The following is a 13,458-nucleotide window of genomic DNA, read 5'->3' on the forward strand; positions in this document are numbered from 1 at the left end:
TGAGTAAAACCCATTTCTATTACATACAGTATATTTTATGCTTCACTCATTTTTCCAAATTCACACAATTTTTGCTGTAGTCTTTCATTCACTTAAAAAACCTGTAATCTTCATCTATTTATAGAAGAAACTGTAAATGCACAGTTGTGAATTTGGTGAGGTTTTATTTTCCCCTGGCATCATATTGCTTTATTTATAGGCATCATGCCTTAGAATAAAGCTTACTAAGTGGCAATGGACTACTAGTATATTTCAGTTTGGTTTACTTTTACAACAAGATAAATGAGGAGAGGTGAACAAAGCCAGAGAGTATATGTCATTGAAGGGAAAAAAAAAAAAGTTGGGTGGCAGTGGGCTGGGGAGAGAGAGAGATTCAATATATTCAATATCCAAGGCAGAAAGATGTCTAGGATACTACTACAGACAATGGCAAGAGAAAATGTTGGTCAGCCTCCAGAATTTGCGTTGTCTACATTAACTATCTGATGCTGAAGTAGATTTCCTATCTTGCTGTGTCAGACCTATTAGCAAAGTTGGGTTAGTACATAAGCTGCTTAAAATAGAGAGGTCTTCGTTCTTTTCTCCCTCCCTCTTTCATTACTTCCTTCCTTTCCTCCTTTCACTCCTCCCATTCTCCCTTATTTTCTTCTAGAAATCTCAGCACGCTTGCAGTTGAACATCATATATGGATGGTTTCTCATTTTACAAATTAGCTTACAGTTCTCTACCAAACTCTGTAAGAGACCCCTATTTGGATATGATCTTAAAATGAGAGTCTTTCTGGTAATAAAGTAATAATAACCTATGCTTATATGTCAGGTTTATTAAACGGCTGTTATACCTCATTCAGTCCCCTCAAATACTCTATGAGGTATGTAATGTTACTATCACCATATCACATATGAGAAAACTGAATCACAGAGAATTTAAGTAACTTGTTCAAGTTTGGCCAGCTAGGGATAGAATGAGGTTTTTTTGTTTTTTTTTTTATAAATTTGTTTTATTTATTTATTTTATTTTTGGCTTCAGTGGGTCTTCATTGCTGTGCTCGGGCTTTCTCTAGTTGCGGCGATCGGGGGCTACTCTTCCTTGCGGTGTACAGGCTTCTCATTGCCATGGCTTCTCTTGTTGTGGAGCACGGGCTCTAGGCACGTGGGCTTCAGTAGTTGTGGCACGTGGGCTTAGTTGCTCCGCGGCATGTGGGATCTTCCCTGACCAGGGCTCGAACCCGTGTCCCCTGCATTGGCAGGCGGATTCTTAACCACTGTGTCACCATGGAAGCCCTAGAATGAGGTTTTGAACCCAGGCAATTTGACCTAGAATCAATACCTGGTTGCAATAGGCTAATAGATGTAACCAACCCACCCCCCCCCAAATTTCAGTGGCTTAACAAAATAAGGTTTGTTTCTCTCTACAACATGAGTCCCCTATAGATGCTCCTCTCTAACCAGCTTGTCTCCAAGGATGACTCAGAGACACAGGCTCCTTCCATCATGTGGCTTTGCCCACCACCGCATCCTTAGAGACCTCCATATGTAGCCTGCTAATAGGGAAAGCATGGGGAACTTGTTTTTCAGGCAAGTCCAGAAGTGGTGTACATAATTCCACCCACATTCTACTGGCCAGGCTCAGTCATGTGACCTGGCAATGTTGTCTGTGTGCCCAAGAGGAAAACAAACAGGGCTTGCTGAACATTTAGCAGTCTCTGCCATAATATTCTTAGTCATGATGATATATAGCCTTAAAAAAAAATCACTCAGTTTTGTGCAGCTATATGGATGACTCATTTATGTTCATAATCCTTATCAAGAACACAAGAAAAATAAATGCTCTACATGGATGTCAGTACCCACACCTCAAACAAAATAAACTAGGGAGCAAAATGCTGTTTTAGATCTTATTATGCCAAGAGAGGATATGATTTCCTTTACCAGAGAAATGTGAGATGAGAAACTAGTAAGTAAGAAACACTTCTAAGCATTTACCAACAGTAGAAGAAACATGACTTTGAATGTCTTAATGATCTGTGGTTAAAGTAATATAGACTGATCCTTGCCTCTGATCATCCCATCTTTTTTGGGTACCTATTTCCTTTGCAAAGATTAGCCTCCCTTTTCAATTTTCCTTTGGTCTTCAGGTCTATGCAGTGCTGCAATGATATTTTAAAGTAAAAAAAAAAAATTGAAACTGTTAGTTCTCATATTTTAAAATGACAAATATCTCTTTCATACCCTCCTCCCTTTCTCTGTTCACACTGGCATATGAACTTGTTCAAGGAAAAAGGTCCAAATAGGCCATACGTATTGTCCATCACCAAAACAGCACAGGGTGTATTCTCACAGAGAGAAGCCCCTCATACTCTCTCCCGACATTTCTCTTTCCTTCCCAATACTTTCTATTCTTTGATATTATTTTCTGTAAGATATCTAGAAATCCTTTACTCCTAACAGCAATTGTATTTCACATCCTAGAGTTCTTTCTCATTTAATAGGAAAGTGCTGTCTTGGGAAAAAATGCTTTGCATGTTAGCATATAAATTTTCTTAGTCTGTCTATTGAGACAGATTAGTTGAGACTAAAAACAAAATAATTAGAGAAGAGAACCTGCCAGTGTTTACCTTCCTCCAGGTCGATGTGAAATTCCTTTTAAGGGCAAGAAACTATAGCTCCTGGTTGGTAAATGACAAAGGTTTCAATTTCTAACAGTTGTAACTGGTGATAAGAATATCTTAAGTTGCTTTGCAAGGATAAAATGAGGTTCTCACTATCCCTCATCCCATGGCTAAAATTCTTGAATAATACAAGTATACAGTGTATACCACTAGCATCTTACACCATGCACTGTTAAGAGTTCTTGAATCTACCATTGGTAAAACTTTTCAAATATACTGTTTTCTATGCTTATGAAATCACTCAAAAATCTATATAATCTTCCAAAATTATTTTCATCCAAATGCCTGAACTTCCCCAGAAGTAAAACACCTACAATGAAATTAACTTAGAATGGTCTTCCATCTTCAGTGGCAATTTTACTTCAAATGAAAATGGCTTGTCCAACATATCTTTTGGTGATGCTGGTTGTAATGGGTTTCATCTCTAGTAAAAAAGGGCATACTCTACAATCTTTGATGGATAAAAGGGCATTAATGTTGGATGAGGACATTATTACCATGCAAATGCATCTGTCGATCATGTAGAGCTGTGGGTGGTTGTTCAATATGAAACAATAGAAGAAGCAAAAAAAAAAAAAAGAAAGCATTCAACAGCCCAACATATGGGTTCAATGAAACCAAATGAAATTTGACAGGAACAAATGTAAAGACAGGAACTTTGGTTCAAAAAAGACAGGAGCATGACTTAACTGCAGTACTTGTGAAAAATATTTGGAGGTTTTAGAGCAATCTAATATGAGACGTAGCAATTTCAAAGATCACTATGACCTAAGATGCTAGGAGAGTCTAAGAACAAGTAGGGAGGTTCAGGATTAATCAGACCACTTCTGGGAGTATTTTTATAACTTGTTTTTACTCGATTTCTGATTGGACAAGAAGTACTTTTTTTTTTTTTTTTTTTTAGCTGTGTTGGGTCTTCATTTCTGTGCAAGGGCTTTCTCTAGTTGCGACCAGCAGGGGCCACTCTTCATCGCGGTGCGCGGGCCTCTCACTATCGTGGCCTCTCTTGTTGTGGAGCACAGGCTCCAGAAGCGCAGGCTCAGTAATTGTGGCTCACGGGCCTAGTCGCTCCACGGCGTGTGGGATCGTCCCAGACCAGGGCTCGAACCCGTGTCCCCTGCATTGGCAGGCAGATTCTCAACCACTGCGCCACCAGGGAAGCCCCAAGTAGTACATTTTCACCATCAAAAACATTGAGAAGACAGAAAGGTATGACACTCATTATCAAACTGCTTGGTATTTATCTGGTACTTTTCTATAGATAATAGTTAAATTACATAAATATAAAATATGCTATTTTATAGCCTGTTTTGCTCCTTAATAAGAAATCACAAGCATTTTTCCAATGTCACTAAATTATCCGACAACATTTTCTATCGCTACATTGTGCCATAAGCTATTCATCCATTCCTCCACTGTCATTTTTTTCTGTATGATAAACAAGTTTGTTCATGCATTTTTGAACACTCCTCTGATTTTTTCTTTTATTGTTCCAACATACAGTGGTGCCTGCTTCTCTGCATCCTTGCCAAAAATTGGTGGGGTTTTTTCATCTTTTCCAATTTTACATATGCAAGAAAGGTTATCTTGCTTTAAATAGCATTTAATTGCTTATCATGGAAGTTAAACATTTTTGCATATTTTTCGACACTTTATATTTTTTCTTTCATGAACTAGCTCTTCCAATATTTTGTCCATTTTTCTATCGCGGTGGGAGTCACAACACTTTAAAGATACAGACAAATAAGAATCCATTCAAAAGAGAGGGACCAGGATCCCTTGGGAACTGGAAGTCATATTATACCAGGAATTGAAAACATTTATCTAGCTTGATAGAATGCTTAAAGGAGAAGTAAATTCAAACATTTAAAAGGCATTAATGGAGGTGTGAAATTATTGTTAAACTCTGTGCCTCCATTGGACAGAGCTAGAGTCGATGAATGAAATTTCAGAATATATCTCAGGAGGACATTCAGAAGAGTCCAAAAGTAAAGTGTGGATTTTTAGACTGAATTTGTGTGAAATATTCTGAGAGATCAGATCATCCCCTCGTTCAGTGTTTCATGCAATTAGATAGAAAGTTGGACGTACTGGCCCCACCCCCAGGCTCCCTTCAAAGCACACGTTCTGTGAAATAGGATGCAACTCCATGTGGGAAGATTTCACACTGAAGCTCTGAAAAAATAAGCCTCAAATGGCTGAGCTTTGGGAGCCCTTTTCTTTACCAGCAGTGTATTCAGAAGCCATCTTTTAAAACAAGTTATTTCTGATGATGGCAAATTTCACGGAAGTCATGTTCAGAGTTGGTTCCTGAATTCTGGGGACACATTCAATTGCTGGTAGGTACACACACACACACACACACCACCACCCCCAGCTTTACAACTGCCTATTACTGACTTCATTCTTGTAATGCTTCACAAGGAGCCATAATTTCCTTTGCTTCCCAGTAGGGGAAATTTGTTCACATTTCATATATCCATATTTTTATATACTTGCTATTGTGCTATGTCTTTGAAATGTAATGACTCAAGAAAATTACATTTAGTATCATAGCATTCCTCATGTTTGTAATTTATGACAATGGATATCACTGTAGATTTAGGAGTCATTTACATTGTCCACCTTTTCCTATTACTGCTAGATTAAATAAATTCTTCATATTGAGTTTAGCTACATTTTTCAGTTTTCTAGTCTGTACCACTCACTTTCAGTATATTTATAATCCTTTTATCTGATCTTTGTAGTTTCAAAATGTTGCCTTGGATATTTTAAGTTTTGAGCCATCAATGCCCTTTTCAAATTGCCTTCTTAAGATTTTTGTAAAATAATATTCTCCATAATACAACTTTAAATTACCTGCCTTTTCCTTTACTAGACTTAATCCAAGAAGGCTAATTGAACATTAAGCATTTTAATCATCCTACACTGTCAAACCTGTCTTCTCATTACTGAGACTTGGATAAGCCATAAGCTTAAGTGTGTTCCTGGCAATGTAACTAGAGTGAAAGTTTGATAATATAGTTAGTATATAACTATAGAATTAGTCCTGGTCTTTATTAATATCTATACAAAAATATTGTTTCAACAAATATACATTGAATATAACCAAATTCATGGTACTTCATTAGAGCTTTGGAAAATAGAGATGGGTAGGCTGTAGTATTTGTCTTCATGGAGTTTACTGAAGAGCTAGGAAGATAAATCAAAATTTCCAGTAATTACAAGATGGCCCAGAACAAGGCAATAAATAGAAGAATGTTGCAAACAAAAAATATCATGTTATACAGAAAAATAAGAAGTATAAGGAAATGATGATTCAGATATAAAAATTGTCATTACATTATATGTGCAAGTAATGTTCAAATATACCTATAGGGTGATTCGAACTCTCCAGATGACACAGCACATGTTAGATGTCAGGAAGTTCATCTTGAACTTCTATTAGCAATGCCTTTTGGAAGTGGTTGATACAGGAGATAGCCACCAAGACATAAAGACGCTTTCATCTAAAACAAGATGAGGCTTCCTGACAGTAGTATCTTGTAGAATAGCGATGTTTATTTGAAAATGTAGGGTTTATTTTTGAAAAATGAAATAAAAATGTCCACGATACAGTAAAATGCAAATATCTTCTCTGAAATCTGCTAGGGGAACCCCAGAGAAGTCTCTGGTACTATTTTTAAATGTATTCATTGAACAAGTTGCACCTTTAAAGGACAGTTAAAAGTAAGCTGTGAATTTAAATAGCATAGGATGTGAAACAAATGTAGGTGTAAATATGGATCCATTTTATCCCTTTTATCCATGTAGATCAATTAGTCTTGTGTTATTATTCTCTATATGCATTCACTCTCAGCTTTAGGAGTGACCATGAATGTGAATTACCCTGATTATGCTTTTTCTTATGATGGCTTTATCTATACGTATCTACTGAGCTTGCATGAAAATTTTCTAATGTCATGATAGCTATATGCATCTACTTGGAGACTTAAGCAGGGCTAAGAAACAGACTGAGAAAACAAAAAATCATAACATGCACCTGACCCGATTTTCACCTGTTGTCTACAACTTCCAAGGAAAATCTAATGAAGAATCACACTTTTTCATGTGATTAAATAGATTTCACGACCTAAGTAACCTACTTATGTTTCTCTAGAAGTGACCTATTACAGGAAAAATTACTCTCCTGTGTGGTAGGTGAGTTACCTTGAGTGGGGAGAGGGGAGAGGTAGTTTCAAAATCATAAATGAATAATTTTCCACGTCTCTTTTCAATCTCCGTGGATATCTTACATTCTTTTCTAATGGTTCTTCTTCTCCATTATATATTCAGCTGGACGGGCTACCCAGTTCTCATGAACTATGGTCACTGAGTCCACACTTACAAAAAAGATCCACATATTTTGGTCAATTGATTTTCATAGAGATGCCAAAGTAATTTAATGGAAAAAGTATAGTCTTTTCAACATATGGGGTTGAAAAAACTGGATATCTACATGGAAAAAATGAGTCTCATTTCTTACTTCACACCATGCAAAAAAATTAACCTGAAAAGGATGATTGGTCTAAGCATAGAAGATAAAAAAAAAAAAAAATTCTAGAAGAAAACAAAGTATAAATATTCATGACTTTGGGTTAGGTAAAGATTCCTAGGATACAAAAATCATAAAAGAAAAAATATTAATAAATGAGGTTAATCAAATTTATACCTTTTTTAAAAGACACTATTAAGAAAATGAAAATATAAGCCACAGAGAGGAGAAAATATTTGCAAAGGACTCATATTCTGAATATATAAAGAATTCTTACAACTAAATAATAAAAAAATCTTAATTTAAAATGGGCAATTTGAACATATGCCTCACAAGGAAAGATATACAAATGGCCAATAAACACTTTAAAACGTGCTCAACATCACAGTGAACAGGAAATGTCAATTAAAACTGAACACTCTACTAGGCACGAGGGACTCTTTGGTGAAAAAATTTGACATAGTTCTTGCCTTTATGGAGTTTATAGTGTAATGATAGAGACAAACAAGTTAAAAGGCTTTCACAAACAATTGGATAAGTGCTGGGACAGGAAGAATACAGGTGCTTTGGGGGTGATGACAGAGGGAATCCTAACACAGACAAGAGGTTAGACAAGGGAATTATCAAGGCCGGCTTTCTGATAAAAGTGAATTTAAGTTGAGATCAATAAGATGAGTGGAAGCAAATTGAGTAAAAGGGGTATGAAGAAGATAAGCATGGACAAGGAACAGCATAATGCAGAAAGTCATAATGAAGAGAGAAAGCATGACAAGTTCAAGAATCTAAAAGAAGTTTACTATGGCTGGTTGGAGAAAAACCACAGGGGTGAGAGGTGGAAGGTGGTGGTAAGAGATAGATGAGCAGTTTAATCAGAGGTCAGACCACATAAGTCTTTACAGGTTGTCATAAGAAATTTTAACTTTATTATGAGAATAACACATGGAAAGCATAGAAAGATTTTAAACACAGGAGTATATCTGATTTGTTGTTTAAAAGCATCACAGAGAGGGAAGAGAAATCAAGGACAATTCACAAGTTTTTGGCTTGAACAATTGGGCAGATGTTGATACTACTATCTATGCTAGGAAATATAGTAGAAGAAGCAATTGGAGATGAATTAAGTTTAGTAGACGTGGTTAGTTTGACATGTGTATAGGACATGGAAATGAAGTTCTATATATGAAGCTCAGGAGATAGATCTAATATAAAGATATAAATTTGGGAGTCATCTGTATAATGAAGAATAAAATGTGACAAGTGCTATGACAGAAATGTGTATAGAATATCACAAAAGCACAAAGAACATCTCTATTAGTTACCTATTGCTATGAGACAAACTACCACAAACTTAGTTGCTTACAACAACACACATTTATTATATCACAATTCCTGTGAGTCAGGAATTAAGGCATGGCTTATCTGGGTCCTCTTCTTTAGGGTCTCTAACAAAGCTACAATCAAAGTGTCAACCAGGGCTGACATCTCATCTGAAAGCTCAACTGCGGGAGGATCCAATTCCAAGTTCATGTAATTGTTGGCTAAATTTAGTTTCTTGATGGCTGTCAGCTGGAGACTGCTCTTAGTTCCTTGCCATGTGAGCCTCTCCACAGGGCAGCTCACAACATGACAACTTGCTTCATCAAAGTCACCAATGGAAAGAGTCTGCTAGTTAAGATTAAAGTTATAATCTAATCATGAGCATGATATCCTTTCAATGTTGAGCTATTCCATTGGTTAGAAGCAAGTTCCTCAATGAAAGGGGATTGCAAAAACCTGTAAATTACTATAGGCAGGATTATTTTGGACTACCTACCTCTCCATCTCTACCTAGAAGAAGTAAAAAAGCTTCCACATAAAAGTGACTCATGAATCCGAGAGAAGATATGTGAATTCCAAATAGTCAAAAGAAGAGGGCAGACTAGTGGTGCCTCAGTTTTCCATCTTGATGTTGATTATCAAAACTTCCATATTTTCCTATGTCAGGATTGATCATGGACCAAACTGACCAAAATTTTAAAAGTTGTAATAAATCTAGTGTATAGCATGAGAAAATGAATTCAGCCAGGAATAATCAAATGGAGTTGCTTTTTCAAGGAAAACCAAGATGAAAGGTGTAAGAAAGACTATGAGAAGTTATCCTGTTTAAACTCTCAACAAAGTGGGTATAGAAAGGACATACTTCAACATAATAAATCCATACATGACAAACCTACAGCCAACATTATACTCAACAGTGAAAAGCTGAAAGCATTTCCTCTAAGATCAGGAACAAGACAAGGATCCCCACTCTCACCAGTTTTACTCAACATAGTATTGAAAGTCATAACCACAGCATTAGATAAGAAAAAAATAAAATAAAGGGAATTCAAACTGGAAAGAAGTAAAACTGTCACTGTTTGCAGATGACATGATACTATACATAGAAAATCCTAAAGTTGCCACCAAAAAAAAAAAAAAAAAAATTAGAACTAATAAATGAATTCAGTAAAGTTGCAGGAAACAAAATTAATATACAGATCTCTGTTTCATTTCTATACACTAACAACAAACTATTAGAAAGAGAAATTAAGAAAACAATCCCACTTACAATTGTATCAGAAAGACTAAAATACCTAGGAATAAATTTAAATAAGGAGGTAAAAGACCTGTACTCAGAAAACTACAAGGCACTGATGAATTAACTTGAAGATGACACAAATGGATGGAAAGATATACCATGCTCATGGATTGGAAGAATTAATATTATTAAAATGACCATACTACCCAAGGCAGTCTATAGATTCAATGCAATCCCTAGTGAAATACCAATGGCATTTTTCACAGAACCAGAACAAATCATTCTAAAATTTGTATGGAAGCACAAAAACCATGAATAGCAAAAACAATCTGGAGAAAGAAGAACAAAGCTGGTGGTATCATGCTCCCTGATTTCAAACTATACTACAAAGCTATAGAAATCAAAACAGTATGGTACTGGCATAAAAACAGACACACACAGATCAATGGAACAGAATAGAGAGCGCAGAAATGAACCTATATTTATATGGTCAATTAATCTATGACAAAGAAGGCAAGAATATACAATGGGGAAAAGATAGCCTTTTCAATAAATGGTGTTGGGAAAACTAGACCACTATATGCAAAGAATAAAATGGGACTACTTTCTCACACCATACATAAAAATAAACTCAAAATGGATTAAAGACTTAAATGTAAGACCTGAAACCATAAAACCTCTGGAAGAAAGCATAGGGAGTACACTCTTTGATATCAGTCTTAGCAATATATATTTATTTTTGGATATGTCTCCTCAGACAAGGGAAACAAAAGCAAAAATAAACAAATGGGATTACATCAAATTAAAAAGCATTTGCACAGCAAAGAAAATTACCAACAAAATGAAAAAGCCACCTACTGAATGGGAGAAGATATTTGCAAAAGATATATCTGACAAGGGGTTGATATCCAAATTATACAAAGAACCCATACAACTCAACATCAAAAAAACAAACAACCCAATTTAAAAATGGACAAAGGACCTGAATAGACATTTTTTCAAAGAAGACATACAGATGGCCAACAGACACATGAAAATACACTCAACATCACTAATTATCAGTGAGATGCAAATCAAAACCACAATATCACCTCATACCTGATGAAATGGTTATAATAAAAGTACAACAAATAACAAGTGTTGGCAAGGATGTGGAAAATTAGGAACTCTGGTGAACTGTTGGTGGGAATGTAAACTGGTATTGCCACCATGGAAAACAGTATAGCAGTTCCTCAAAAAATTGAAAATAGGACTACCACACAATCCAGCAATTTCACTGTTGAGTACATCTCCAAAGAAAACAAAAACACTAATTTGAAAAGATATATGGACCTCTATGTTCATTGCAGCATTATTTACAATAGCCAAGATATGGAAGCAACTAAGTGCCCATCGATAGATGTATGGATAAAGAAGATGCAGTAAATATATATAATGGAATATTACTCAGCCATAAAAAAAGAATGAAATCTTGCCATGTGTGACAACATGAATGGACCTGGAGGGTTTTATACTAAGTGATGTCAGACAGAGAAAGATGAAAACCATATGATTTTACTTACATGTAGAATCTAACAAACAAAACAAATGAACAAACATAACAAAACAGAACCAGAATCATAGCTACAGAGAACAAACAGGTGATTGAGGGGAGATGGGTGGGGGCTGGAAAGAAATAGGTGAGGGAGATTAAGAGGTACAAACTTACAGGTACAAAATAAATGAGTCACAGGTATGAAATGCACAGCATGGGGAATATAGTTAATAATTCTATAATATTTTTGTGTGATGACAGATGGTAAATAGACTTATTGTGGTGATCATTTCAAAATGTATAGAAATATCATATCACTATATTGCACACCTGGAACTAACATAGTGTTGTAGGTCAATTATAGTTCAAACAAGCAAATAAGCTCATAGAAAAAGAGATCAGATCTGTGGTTGCCAGAGGTGGGGGTGGAAGAGGGGGAAATGGTTAAAGTTGATTAAAGGTACAAACTTCCAGTTATAAAATAAATAAGCACTAGGGATATAATATACAATATGATTAATATCAATAACAGTGCTGCATGTTATTTATGAAAGTTATTAAGAGAGTAAATCCTAAGATTTCTTACCACAAGAAAAAATAATTGTTTTCCTTTTTCTTTTATTTTTTGTCTATATGAGATGATGGATGTTCCTTAAACGTATTGTAATCATTTCATGATTTACGTAAGTCAAATCATTATGCTGTAAACCTTAAAATTATACAGTGCTGTATGCCAATTATATCTCAAAACTAGAAGAAAAGAACATATTTTTACAAATGTACAAATGACTGGGGGAAAGAATATTACATATTTAGAGTGGAGGTCATGGTGATATAAAGAAATATGGCAGAATGAGTAGGTATGAATGAAGGAGTGTTAAATCAGTCATTATCAAGGGAGTGAGATTTGTTTCTAAGCATGCATTTTTTTGTGGTTTGGCTTCCTAAATAGGGACAAACACTTTGGGAACTGAGAATCCCAGACACCTTGGCACTGGATAGATTCTGAGATGATGGGAAAAGGACAAAACAGTGAGAAATGCATTCAAGTATTAAAAATTGAGGTGATGCCCAGAAAACTCCTTTCCAGAAATTCTGATATTACATTTTAAAGTTAGGGTGAAGGGCTTCCCTGGTGGAGCAGTGGTTAAGAATCCGCCTGCCAATGCAGGGGACATGGTTTGAGTCCTGGTCTGGGAAGATCCCACATGTAGTGGAACAACTAAGCCCGTGCGCCACCACCACTGAGCCTGTGCTCTAGGGCCCGTGTGCCACAACTACTGAGCCCAAGTGCCACAGCTACTGAAGCCCGTGTGCCTAGAGCCCGTGCTCCACAACAAGAGAAGCCACTGCAATGAGAAGCCCACGCACCACAACGAAGAGTAGCTCCCGCTCGCCACAGCCAGAGAAAGCCCGCGTGCAGCAATGAAGACCCAACACAGACTAAATAAAAAAAAAATTTTTTTAAATAAATTAATTTTTTAAAATTATAAATAAATAAATAAAGTTAGGGTGATACACGCATCGTGAATGTTAAGTGCATAGAGGGAAAATTATAAGATCTCAAAAAAAGACAAAAATATCTGTGATATTTGATATTCTGAATGAAGAGTATTTATTATTCATTTAAAATACATTTATTTAACAAATATTTACTAAGTAACAGTTGAAAGTTTACAAGTGAGAGAGTGGCATGGACATATATACACTACCAAATGTAAAATACATAGCTAGTGGGAAGCAGCTGCATAGCACAGGGAGATCAGCTCGGTGCTTTGTGACCACCTAGAGGGATGGGATAGGGAGGGTGGGAGGGAGACGCAAGAGGGAGGGGATATGGGGATATATGTATACGTATAGCTGATTCACTTTGTTATACAGCAGAAACTAACACAACAATGTAAAGCAATTATACTCCAATAAAGACGTTAAAAAAATAGTTTGGGACATTTTTTAAAGTAGGAAACTATAATATTTCAAATTAATATTCAAGCCTGGTGCTAGGCTATCTATATCACAGCTGGAATGTGGCAAAGGGATAGAGAAAAAATAGTAAAGAGCTTTCAGATCTATACCACCTATGGCTAAAATAAAGTTAAGATTTCTTTTCTGGCTCTAATGATAGAATATATTCCTGACTTGGGGACACAAACTGACAATTC

This window comes from Balaenoptera acutorostrata, chromosome 1 (assembly GCF_949987535.1).
Source record: "Balaenoptera acutorostrata chromosome 1, mBalAcu1.1, whole genome shotgun sequence".
NCBI lineage: Eukaryota > Metazoa > Chordata > Mammalia > Artiodactyla > Balaenopteridae > Balaenoptera > Balaenoptera acutorostrata.